The sequence below is a fragment of the Loxodonta africana genome, chromosome 3, assembly GCF_030014295.1.
Source record: "Loxodonta africana isolate mLoxAfr1 chromosome 3, mLoxAfr1.hap2, whole genome shotgun sequence".
NCBI lineage: Eukaryota > Metazoa > Chordata > Mammalia > Proboscidea > Elephantidae > Loxodonta > Loxodonta africana.
This window is the reverse complement of record NC_087344.1, coordinates 149,822,869-149,835,611: the sequence shown is the minus strand read 5'-3', so window position 1 is coordinate 149,835,611 and position 12,743 is coordinate 149,822,869. Positions and strand designations below refer to the sequence as shown.

Genomic DNA, 12,743 nt, shown 5'->3' with positions numbered 1-12,743 from the left:
CCTAGTCTCACAGAAGATTCTATGCCTTCACAACTCTATGAGTGACTTTTTAACCAGATGTCCTGCTTTTTTTTCGCACATTCTAGGGGCCATGACAATATCGGGAAAGACAAGGTATGAGTACAGTGGTGAAATACATAGAGCCGGAGGTCACATTATTACAACTGGCTCCTTCATCACCGGCTTTTGGGGCAGAGGCAGCAGCCATCTCATCTTCTTTGTTTGTTTGTTTTCTGTCAGCGCCATCTTTACTAAGGAGCCCTGGTTTCACAACGGCTAAGAGCTTGGCTGCTAACCAGAAGGTGGGCAGTTCAAACCTACCAGCTGCTCCCTGGAAACCCCATGGTGCAGTTCTTCTCTGTCCTATATGGTCGCTATGAGTCAGAATTGACTCGACAGCAATGGGCTAGGCTTGGGCTTGGTCTTTACTAATTTTCTGCAAGTGATTTATCCTTTCTGGATTTCTGTTCCCTCATATGTAAAATGGGTGAAATCATGCATTCCGTGGTTGCTGTAGACATCAAATGAAGTGATGTTCCTGAGTGTATTTGAGAAAAGAATAAAGCCCCTCACTGCTTTGGGGTTATTTGAAACACTGGTTACAGTAGAGCCTACTGATGATAAAGATGATTTGTACTGGAACAGTATTTATAGAGAAAATTACCCCCGAGAAAACCTGAGGAAGCAGAACAGGGGCAGACATGCAGGCACCCTTATAGTCCTCTAACTTTGGAGGACAGGTAGGACCTGGTTGTTTCTTCTTTCCTCAGAGATGGGAGTAAGAGTAATAGTGGGACACACAACCATGGTCTAGCAACCAGCTGTGATATAAATGGAGGATGGATATGCTTAGACAGCAGCTAGGGAAGTATCTTGCAAAAATATTTTAATTTTTTTTGCCTGACTCAAGTGGCAGACATGGCAATAATTCATTACATAAGGAACACTCTATGCGGTGGGCTCAGGAAGGCATGCCAGGCCACTTCTCTAAAGACCAACCTGAGGGCTCCTGGAATACTTTTCAGAGCACCCAGACTACACAGGGATTTATGTCTCTAACCAGATAGGCCCCTGTGTTTTTAATATAGATTCTAGGTCAGCAGTCTTTGATAAAGTGTGAAGAACAGAAGGGTGATATAAACTTGAAAAAGAACAAAAGCCCCAATTTTTAAACTTAGGAAAAACAAAAGTAATAAAATATTGAAAGTATAGTTCATGTTGATCCTTCACAAAGTATAAATTGTTTGTATTTGAGCTATAATATCCCAGTTGCATTATGGTGTCTAACTCGTATTACTGAGAAAGAAAAAAAAAAAAAGCAAGCATATCTTTAGATTGGCAAAAATGTTTATAAACTTACAAAATATTCTCAAACTGCCTTTATCCCCCCAGACTTACTATTTACTGAGTTGCTGCTGTGTGCAATATGCACCTCATTATCCATGCCTGCACAACATCCACCTTGGATCCCTTTTCCACTCTCATACCTATGACTTCCTTTTGTTTTCAAGGACCCTTCTGAGGAAGTCTACAGTTAGACTACTGGAACTACTGACTCAGGGACCTGGAATTACCTGAGTGTTTATGTCAGTCCCACAGCAATCAGTTGCTCCCCGCCTGAAAAGTACTCAACAATGACAGAGATGTTGGAATATGAATTCCATCTACCTGACATGAGGAGACCTTTGTGGTGAACTGGCTTTGGAGAAAGGGAATCTAAAGGTCAACTTTGTAAAGACTCAGACAGATAAATAGAAGGAAAACAAGAACTATCAGGATGATGTTTATCTTGGAAGTCCAAATGACAGAGTGATTTACCTGAGACTGTGAGAAGGAAGAATAAAATCTTTAGGTCCAATGGGAAAGAAGCCCATGGTGGAAGAGAGGGGGAGAAGCGAAGATAGCGATGGGAGATAGGGCAGTTCTAGTAAGAACCTGGTCACCTTCGAACTAACACAAATCCTTTGACTCCATACCTAGAGGTTTAGATTTGAATGGTGTGGACTTGGATTTGGGCATCACTATTCTTGAAAAGCTCCCTGGGTGGTACTAGTATGCAGACAGAAATGAGAGAGACCATTGGTCTATTAGGATCTCAGATCACTAGCACAGGAGTATCCCAAAGGTGTGGCTACCTCATAGAAAAGGCTGAACATCAACTATTGATGAAATTCGCATTCCTCTCTCAACAGTCTTGTTTTTATATAACATTGAAAAAAGAGAAGAGAAAAAAGGTACATGATACGTTAGACCTATAACTGTCTATGTAGAATATTCACTCAAATTTTTTGACAAGATGCAGTAAGAAATATATAATTCTTTGTCACCCAACATATGTTAAAAAATTTTTGTGCTGACTACCTGTAATGGATTCTAGTATTGTCCTTTCTGATTCTTTAAAGAAAACCTCTAGTTAGTTATGAGTTTGATTTCACAATCTGCTAATGGTTCAGAATTGCAATTTGAAAAGCCTGCTTTTTATGAACCTTTTTTACTAAACAAAACTCTAAAAAAGAGCTTTTAGGACTTACTCTCCTAAAGAGACTATGTCCTTGTTGTTGTGTGCCCTTGAGTCAATTCTAAATGATAGCAACCCTATAGGACAGAGTAGAACTGCCCCATTGAGTTTCCAAGGAGTGGCTGGTGGATTTGAACTGCCCACCCTTTTGATTAGAAGCCTGAGCTCTAAACCACTTTGCTACCAGAGCTCTAAAGAGACTATAACAGTTAAAAAAAAGAAAAAACTGAGCGTTTAGGCACGTATTACATATTTACATTTCCCATTGTCTACAAGGGCATAAAAGGAGCCCTGTAGGTGCAAACGGTTCAGCAGTCAGGTTTGAAACTCAAAGTTGGCGGTTCCAAACTTACGCAGTGGCTCCACGGCAGAAAGACCTGACCATTTCCTTCCAAAAAGTTTACAGCCAAGAAAACCCTGTGGGGCAGTTCTACTTTGTCACATGGAGTCGCTATGAGTCGAAATCGAATCAAGGGCACCTAACAGCAAAAACACAATGGCATAAAGTACTTAAAAAACAAACAAAAACACTAGTGGTTTCTCAAAAAAAAATGATCATAGAACTACCATATGACCCAGCAATCCCAATTCTAGGTATATTACCAGAAAAAAGTGAAAGCAGGAATGTAGACAGAAACTTGCACAGCCATATTCATTGTAGCACTTTCACAACAACCAAAATGTTGAAACAACTGAAATGTCCATCAACATGAATGGATAGACAATATGGAATATTACTCAGCTGTAAAGAGAAGTGAGGTCATGATGCATGCCACAACATGGATGAAACTTGAAAACATTATAAGTGAAATACGTCAGTTGCAAAAGGACAAATACCATATGATCTCACTTAAATAAAACAAGGAAGTATGTGTTGTTGTTGTTCAGTGCTGTTGAGTCAGTTCCTAATCATAGCAACCCTATGTACAACATAACAAAACACTGTCTAATCCTGCGCTATCCTCGCAATCATTTCTGTGTTCGAGCCCATTGTTGTGGCCACTGTGTCAGTCTGTCTCGTCGAGGGTTTTCCTTTTTTCGGTGACCCTCTATTTTACAAAGCATGATGTTTTTCTCCAGGAACGTGTCCCTCCTGATAACACGTCCAAAGTACATGAGATGAAGTCTTGCCATCCTTGCTTCTAAGAAGCATTCTGCCAGTACATATTCCAAGACAGATTTGTTTGTTCTGCCAGTCCAAGAACTATTCAATATTTTTCACCAATGCCATAATTGAAAGGCATCAATTCTTTGGTCTTCCTTATTCATTGTCCAGCTTTCGCATGCATATGAGGCAATTGAAAACACCATCATGGCTGGGTCAGACTCACCTTAGTCCTCAAAGTGGCTCTTTGCTCTTTAATGCTTTAAAGAGGTCTTTTGCAGCAGAATTGTCCAGTGGAATAAGTCCTTTGATTGCTTGACTGCTGCTTCCATGGACACTGATTGTGGATCCAAGTAAAATGAAATACTTGACAACTTCAATCTTCCCTCTGTTTATCATGATGTTGCATATTGGTCCAGTCGTGAGGATTTTTGTCTTCTCTATGTTGAGGTGTAATCTATACCAAAGGCTGTGGTCTTTGATCATCAGTAAGTGCTTCGAGTCCTTTTTACTGTCAGCAAGGTATGTTGTGTCAAGTGCATAACACAGGTAGTTAATGAGTCTTCCTCAAATCCTGATGCCACATTTTTATTCATATAGTCCAGCTTCTTGGATTATTTGCTCAGCATACAGGTTGAATAAGTATGGTGAAAGGACACAATCCTGAGGCACACCTTTCCTGATTGTAAAACACACAGTATCCCCTCCTTCTGTTCGTGTGACTGCCTCTTGGTCTATGTATAGAATCTGCATGAGCAAAATTAAGTGTTCTGGGATTCCCATTCTTCCCAATATTATCCATAATTTGTTATGATCCACACAGTCAAAAGCCTTTGTGTAGTCAAGAAAACATCTTTCACGTATTCTCTGCCTTCAGCCAAGATTCTCTGATATCAGCAATGACGTACGTCGTTCCACTGCCAGACTGACAGATGAGTAGGGGAAGGAAGTATACAGAAAACAAAAATTATTAGTTACCAGTGGTGGAACGGAAGGAGAAATGGGAGTTTTTGCTTAGGAGACATTGAGTTTATGTTAATTGTGGTGGGATAATTTGGAAAAGGATAGTGAGAATGGTTGGACAACTGGAAAAATGTAATCAATGTCCGATATACACATAGAAATCATGGAATGGGCATATGTTTAGTTGTGTGTATCATCACCACAGGTTAAAATTTTTCTTTCTTTTTTTTTTTTATCACCAAGAACTCATTTGAAATGAATCAGGCAATAGAGACAACTAAAAACAAGAAATTAGTGCTTTTCCTTTTACAATTCAAAATTTTGTTAGTTTATCTATTGAAAATATGCCTAGAAATTCCCCAAAGATACAACCTGATGTGGAAGTAACTTTAGAGAATATTGGCCTCCACAGGGTGAAAATGGATTGGTTCAAGGTTAAAGCCTCACTCTTTATCTGCTAATTCCCATTTTTTCTCTCTAGTGATTCCTTTTTTCCCTGATCTCTTTAGAATAACACTTGCAAGCGTCTTCTGTAAAGCCTTTTTTCTTTCCCTCCCAAGATGACCCAATAGCCTCTGGGGCTCACTGGCTTTATCCAAATTGGAGCCTTTCCTCTCCCTTTTGTCAGACTCTGGGATGCAGTGGAACAGGTCAGAGGCCTGAATTCTGGTCCCAGTTTGTCATTAGCAGGTCAGGTAGGTTTAGTGGGTCCTTAGCCTCTTGCGACCACTGTCTCCTCATCTGTAACATGTGGAATTGTACTTGGATAGTCCCTGCTGGTTTACACATTCTAGGGTTTTTCTCTTAGCACCACCCTCCTATTTACAAAATATAGGGCATGAATTTAGGAGGCAGATTTTCCTGGAAATATTCTCTCCTATAACCAACTGTTTCCCAATGTGCATGCTTGAGGCTATGCACATCTCTTCCTGGGAAGTGTGAGAGGTCTTCATTTTCCTCCAGAAGAGTACAATAGAGAGTCAACTGACAGATGAGGAGGGATCTCACCAATCAACAAGCAGAATCTTTGAGCAGGGCTATCACCAGCACCAGGGGTAGGACCTAAGTATATTTCAGACCACATTTCCTCTACCCTGCTATCATCACTAACTCCTTCCAGACTGTGGCTCATCCACTTACCTGCACTCAGTTTGCACCTGGCCTCCATCAACACTTAGTCCTCACTCTAGCCTCACTTAGCTATCGGTAGGGCCTGATAGAAGATCCTCATTTGGACTTTTTCTTTCTGTTTCTGGTAACAACTAATGCTGGAACTATGAAAAGATCTTGTCTAATATCAACAATGCATTATTTCCAGGATAAAAACAAACAATCAAACAAACAAGGACAAAACAGGAGAGTAAAATATCACAAACGTCAGCTTCGTTCCCAAACTGATGACCAACACTAATACAACAAAACAAGTGAAAGTCCAAATCTGAAAGCAAGATGAGAATGGGGCATCACAACCACTGAGGATTTTTACTCCAAACAGCTGGTTTCACGGCAGAAACCGCAACCCCTCAGTCTCCAAATGTGATAGCTGCCTGAAGGGCACCAATGGCTACTTTCACAGATACTCTTGGGAGAACCAGATCCTTTTCCCTCCCCAGCCGCATCCTGTGGATGACTGGACTTAGCAGCAGCTGGAAGAAAATCTCAAGTACTTGGGATCAAGACTCAGAATCATATCACTGCAGACTATTCATCGGCTTTTCAGCACATGTCCTTTTTCCTAGAAAGATGAGGGTTTTTAGATCTCTGAAAATAAACTTTATTTTATGCATGCTTTGTTGCCTAAAATTTTCTTTGTAGATATCAAAATTATAGTTTTATTTTCCAAGCTAATATAAGAAAATTCCATCGTTAATACATCCACTACATTTATATCTCAGAGCTATAGCAACCCAGTTTAGGTGCATCACCTCCTTCCAAAGCTAAACATTACTAAGCACCTGGTATTACTTAGAAAAACAATATTGGGTCTCACACCTAGGAAGAGAGCTAACTCAGCCAACACCATCTGTCCTTGTAGTGAGGCACCTGTAAGCAGGGCAGCAGACTCACATGTGTCCAAGCCTGGGTCCCCAAAGAAACAGCAGTAGACTCTTTGCCAAGGAGGGATCCTGAGAGCTTGCTGTTTATACATGATGAGGAAAAACTTTCCTGTACAGTTCTAGCAGAATTTCCATCCTAGAGGACTCTGCTGAGGACCCACAGAGATACAGAGAATATAACTAGATGAAATTGGGACATTGCAAATTATTTTACTCTCCTGTTTTGTCCTTGTTTGTTTGATTGTTTGTTTTTATCCTGGAAATAAATTTCTCATACCCATTGACTTGCCTTTTGCAATCAAGTGTGAAAGCAGGACATCTTATTCAGAAACTTTGAAACATGCAAAGTAGCCTCAAACTTACCAGGCTTCCAGTCTAGAGTAAGCTGATTCAAGGAAGAAGGGTAAAGGAGACACTTCTCCCAAATTTTGGGTGGCAGGAAGGGATCCCTTCAGAATAGTTTGTGCAGGAGATTAGTGATCTTTTTTTTATTGTAGCAATGAGTGGTAATGGGGACTGTCACATCCTCCTGCAAGTGGGAGACCCATAATGACCAGTTTTAGTCCTGGATTCTGCCAGAACTTCACAGCCTGCCCTATTGTACAATCATCCTATTCCCATCCCCATCAACTATTTCCTTGGAAAACTTTAAAAACCTGTTGATAAAGTTGAAAGAATAATACAATCATCACCGCACACTGTTATACTAAGATCTGCAATTGATATACATTTGCTCTTTCTGTCTCTACACGTACCCACACAAACATACGTATTTCTTTAGTAAATTCAGACCAAAAAAAAAAAAAGCTTCTAAATACTTCACCATGTGTATCCTGAGATTAAGGGCATTATTCTATATCACCATAATTCAATTACCAAATTTAAGAATATCAGCATTAATTCAATAATACCTAACATAGTGTCCAGATGCAAATTTCCTCTATTGTTTTGTAGATAGATATAAACATGTCATGGGAGTGAAAGTGAGAGAGCAAGAACCGGACAGCCAGAGCAAGAGCAGACTGAGAGTTGTGGTGCTGTTGTTTTTTCTCCAACCTCCAATCAAGGCTCCTAAATGGTGCTTGATTGTTATATCTCTTTATTCCCAATTACATTGAACTGTCTCCCCACCCTCTTCCGACTCCTTTGTCCATGTGCTTGTTAACGATATTAAATTTTTGAAGAGGACTGGCCCAATGTCTTGCCCTACATTCTGTTCAAGCTAAACACTTTGGGCAAGAACACTGCATATGTAATGCTCTGTGCTTTGTACAGCAACTCGTCAGGAAAGAAAGTTGGGTCAGTGTGTTCATCACTGTTACTGATTCTTAGTTTAAGGATGTATCTGTCCTCTCTACTGCAAAGACACTTTTTTTACCTTGTAATTTTTAAATAGTTTGTAGGATAATACTTAGAGATCTTGTAAATACAATGTATGCGTTCACGTGTGTATCCTGAAAAGTTTTAATGTTTGTTGATGACCCCTGCCTGCATCAATCCTTATATTATCAGTGCTTGCAACGTGGAGACTTCTATGTCTATCTACAATTTTTAACCAAACATGTTGTGAGGTGCCATCAAGTGGATTTTGATTCATAGTGACCTCACTTGACAGAGTAGAACTGCCCCATGAGGTTTCCTAGGCTCTAATCTTTACAGGAGCAGATCACCAGGTCTTTCTCCCTGCAGAGACAGGCTTCTTTCCTTGGAAAGAGTAACTCCTCTGGGGTAGGAAGCTACCTTGGAGGTCCCTCAAACAGTTTTTTCAAAGAACTAGGGAAAAAGTAACAACTCATCCAGGCTGGGAAAAAACCTCTCAAGCTGTTTTTTCCAAAGAACCAGGCAAAAGGTCACATAAAGGAGCTCATTGCACCACAGATGTATAAAACATTTGTTGTGCTGGCAGATGCATGAAGAAAACGACTCATTGAGTTAGAAAATAAGTTAAATGCAAAGACATTTACACAACCATTGAACTAAAATGAAAAACATTTAAATATATGCCTTCCACTTTTAGCAAAGATGGACTAACCAAAACCAAACCCATTGCCCTGGAGTAGATTCCGACTGATAGCGAACCTATAGAACAGAATAGAACTGCCCCACACGGTTTTCAACGCTGTGATCTTTAAAAAAAAAAAAAAAATTTTTTTTTTTTTTTGATCTTTAGGGAAGCTAATTTCCACATCTTTCTCCCTCTGCCACATCTTTCTCCCGCACAGCGACTGGTGGGTTCAAACTTCAGATTTTGGGTTAGCAGGCGAGCGCGCTTAGCCACTGCGCCAACGGGGCTCCTGAACAAAAAAAAAAAGACGTATTTTATGAAACACCGGTTTTCAAAACACTGGAAATCATCAGGCAACAAGGGTGACCAACCCTTGAAAACCAGGAAAAAAACAAGGTGAGCCCTACGATTGCCCCAGCATAGTGGCTCTTCTGCAATTGCTCTTCCAGACTGTACCCTATAGAAATACCTGCACGAGTCGCCAGAGATGTGTGTACAAGAATGATGAAAGTGTCCATACAATAAATAATGGTACAAATAAACAATGGGAAAAGTCCTTTTAATGATGGTGATTTTCTTCTTTCAAGCATTTCCGGATTCCCAGGCGCACTCCTAATTTGTGTTCGATGACTCTTCTGGGAGGATCTGAGAGGACCGGAGGGTAAGGTAGGTCGCCTCTTCCTAGGGTGGCCTCGAACTAGCAGTCTTTCGGTTAACATCCAGACGCGCTAACCGGCTGCGCCACAGAGCCTTCGGTAGCACGTGTTTCCGGTCTCAATAAATAGGGATTTCTCACAAACTTCAATGCCATTGGCTTTCCGCGGCACAACTGCGCAGGCGCCACAGCCTCGAAAAACCAGAAGGGTTGGGCCTACAAACCGCGTTGTTCTTCACATTGAAACCTGGGTTTTGGGTGAGTCCGAAGCTAGAAGGGCCGCGGAATGGCCTTCGCCCTCCTTGCTCCTCTCCCGCCTCAGAAGCCAAAGGCCCCCGGAGACCCCCTAGTCGGCGACCCCCGCCTGACCCGAGACACGCTGAGCCCTGTGGGTTCCAGGACGTCCCTTGGCGTCTTCTGCTCCGCCTTTGCCCGCCCGCCAGCGCCGCTGGACGCCACCAGCTCCACTTGGTTGCGGTCGGTGGGGCAGGAGCTGGGAAAATAAGGGGGGAAAGGGGAACCGTGAAGAGGAGCGAAGGACAACAGGGGGGCGTGGCTGAGGATGAGACCTCCAGGAGGCGGTGTGCATAGACTCAGGTGGGATCCTGGGGAGCAGAGAAGGGTCTTTCTGACGTAGCCGAATAGGGAGGAAGGCGACGGAGGGAACTGAGAGAAGACTTGAAAGAGAGAAAAGCGAACTATCTGTAGCTATCCACAAAAAAGCAAGGAAATATTGTGAATGTTTTTACTTCAAAAATATTCAAGGAAACGCATCATCTGTCAGCAAGTTTATGGCATGTGGTGATCGGATAGTGAGTGGATGGCACCCTTCGTGGTAGCCTCAGTGTCCTGGGCTGTGTCAGGAGTCTCTCTTGGCAGGAACCGACTCCCCCTGAGGTTTGCCTTTAGTTCTTGCGCAGTCTGCACCCCTCCTTTGAGGCCATAGAGCGGCAGCACTCAGAGCTGCCACTCAGGAGAAGCAAAAGAAACCCGATAGTGCACAAACCTGGGGTCTGGTCATTCGGAAACTATCGACGCTCCCCACGAGTGAGGAGGAGGTGAAATGCTGTCTCTCGCTGAGTCTAATGAGATGTGGTCATAACCATTTTTCTGACTGAGATATTTCAGCTATCAGTACGGCTTTTTTAGACTAAAGAAGAATGAATTTTTAGGGAGTTTAAAATATAATCCAAGCTTTTTGCCATGATCTGCACAGTCTTATCCCCATCCTCCATTCCTCATGTTTATGCCAACAGTTAATGCTTCAAATATAACTCCCACAGTGTGAAATGTAAAAACCTTAACTGGGCGGCGTATTAAAATGGAAAATGTAACCATCACCCAGATCAAGTTACAGGGAATTTCCATCATCCCAGCAAGGTCTGTAGAACCCTTTTCCAATCAATCGCCGCCCGCCCACGCTTAGTTATTCACTCTAATGATTTCTATCACCAGAGATTAGTGTTGCCTACTCTTGGAGTTCACGTTAATGAATGCATATCTTATACAGTACCTGGCTTTTTTTTTTTTTCCCAGGCAAGCAGCGTCGTGTTTTTTAAACATATTCGTCCACATTGTTGCCTGCCTGCTTCACTAGTTAATTTCTACAACATTAACGCAGGTCATTCCAAAGTGTGAATGTACCAGTATTGATGGGCAATTGGATTATTTCTAGTTATTTGCGCGTGATCAAGGCTGCTATGAATATTTTTGGATGAGTCTTTTGTGTCCGTGTGCATCCATTTCCCTTGAGAACTCATATACGGTCGTTCTGGGCAGTGGCTTTGATGGTATAGCGGTTAGGAGTCTGTGCTGTAGACCTCGGTCAACCTCGGTTCAAATCCCAATCGAGGCAGGTAGTTGCAACTTGCCTCAGCAACCCTGTCTTTTCGAAGTAGTAATTCTGCTTTCGCTGGAGGCAGCCTCTCAGGAGCGCAGTCAAAGAATCGGTGAATAATAGTTTCCAGCATCCACACGGAGAGACGCTTCAGGGCAAAATGAAAATCCGCGGGAGTAGTAACCAAAGCTACATGGGCAGTCTCCTTTGACCTTCACCGGAACAGCGGAGAGGACCCATCTAGAGGATGACCCCGGAGCTCATCGCGTCTTTCAGAGGTTGGAGATCTGAACGCTTTTGAGGCGAGGAGCCAAGTATCCCGCGGGCAAATACGCATGCGGCCCTGAATCCAATCTGAGTTTAAATCTCGGTGAGACCTTTGTATCCAAAGAATATGCTGTTTCATTCAGTCCACACAAAATTTTAGTATTTAAAAACAAAATCGTGCTCCCAAACATATAGTGTATTGGACGTACTTTCCAATATCGCGTGGCCCTCTTCCTTCTGCCCCCTCCCCCACCATGGTTTAGGGGAGAAAAGGGTTTTGGACTGGGAAGAATGAGCTTGGGCTGCAGCTCCAAATCCCAGGAGCAGGTTTCCGCTCTCCTCCTGCTCCCCGCGGCTGGTTGCGGCACTCATCCCCCTCCCCTCGTGCTCTTTCGGAGCCGGAGTCCTCGAAACCAGGTTCTCAGAGTGACCGGGTCCGGAAGGAATTTTCGGAAATATCCGGGTTTCAGGACTCTTGATTCCCAAGTCCTGTGAGTCCGCCTGACCCTGCGCAAGCTGTCTTAGAGTCTCTAGTTTTTCACTGGTAAAAGGTAGACACTGCCTCCGTGAAATTCTGAACTCAGAGATTACTTTCATGCTAAGACTGTTGACTCTCCCTCTCTAAAAAGACAACAATAATTCTGTAGGAGGAAGACAACTGTGATGCCCGACTAGCTCAGTCGGTAGAGCATGAGACTCTTAATCTCAGGGTCGTGGGTTCGAGCCCCACGTTGGGCGAGTACTTTTGTACTCCCTTCTTTTTTTTTTTTTTCCATTGTTAGAGAATCTTCTCTAGTCGCTTACCAACAGAATTAAAGAGAAAAGAAAAGCAAAGCCCATTGCCATGGCGTGAATTACGATTTACAATAAATTTTTTTTTTTTTTTTTTTTATAGAACGGAGTAGAACTGCCCCATAGGGTTTCCAAGAACCTCTGGTGAATTTGAACTGTCGACCTTTTGATTGGCAGCGGAGGTCTTAACCACTTCCCAACCTGAGCTCCACTAACAGAATTAATTAAAACTATATATATATATTTATGGAGCTTCTAAATTGCCAGTTGCTGCCATTGAGATATCCTCTCACTTACTTTGGACATGTTATTAGAAGGGACCACTACCTGGAGACAGACATTATGCTTGGTAGAGGGTCTGTGAAAGAGAGGAAGAACCTCAGCGAGGTGGATTGACACAGTGGCTACAACAATGGGCTCAAACATAGCAAGGATTGTGAGCCTGGTGCAGGACTGGCAATGTTTCATTCTGTTGTACATACGGTGGCCAAGAGTAGGAACCCACTGGAGGGCACCTAACAACAGCAACAATGTATTTTCGAGA

At 42.5% G+C, this 12,743-nt stretch overlaps 1 non-coding gene across 1 annotated transcript; it reads left to right on the top strand.

Annotated features, from left to right (window-relative positions):
• The first annotated feature begins 12,072 nt into the window (after positions 1-12,072).
• Positions 12,073-12,145, top strand: TRNAK-CUU (transfer RNA lysine (anticodon CUU)). The gene has a single exon. It is a non-coding gene; the product is annotated as a tRNA-Lys (tRNA).
• Positions 12,146-12,743: the final 598 nt, after the last annotated feature.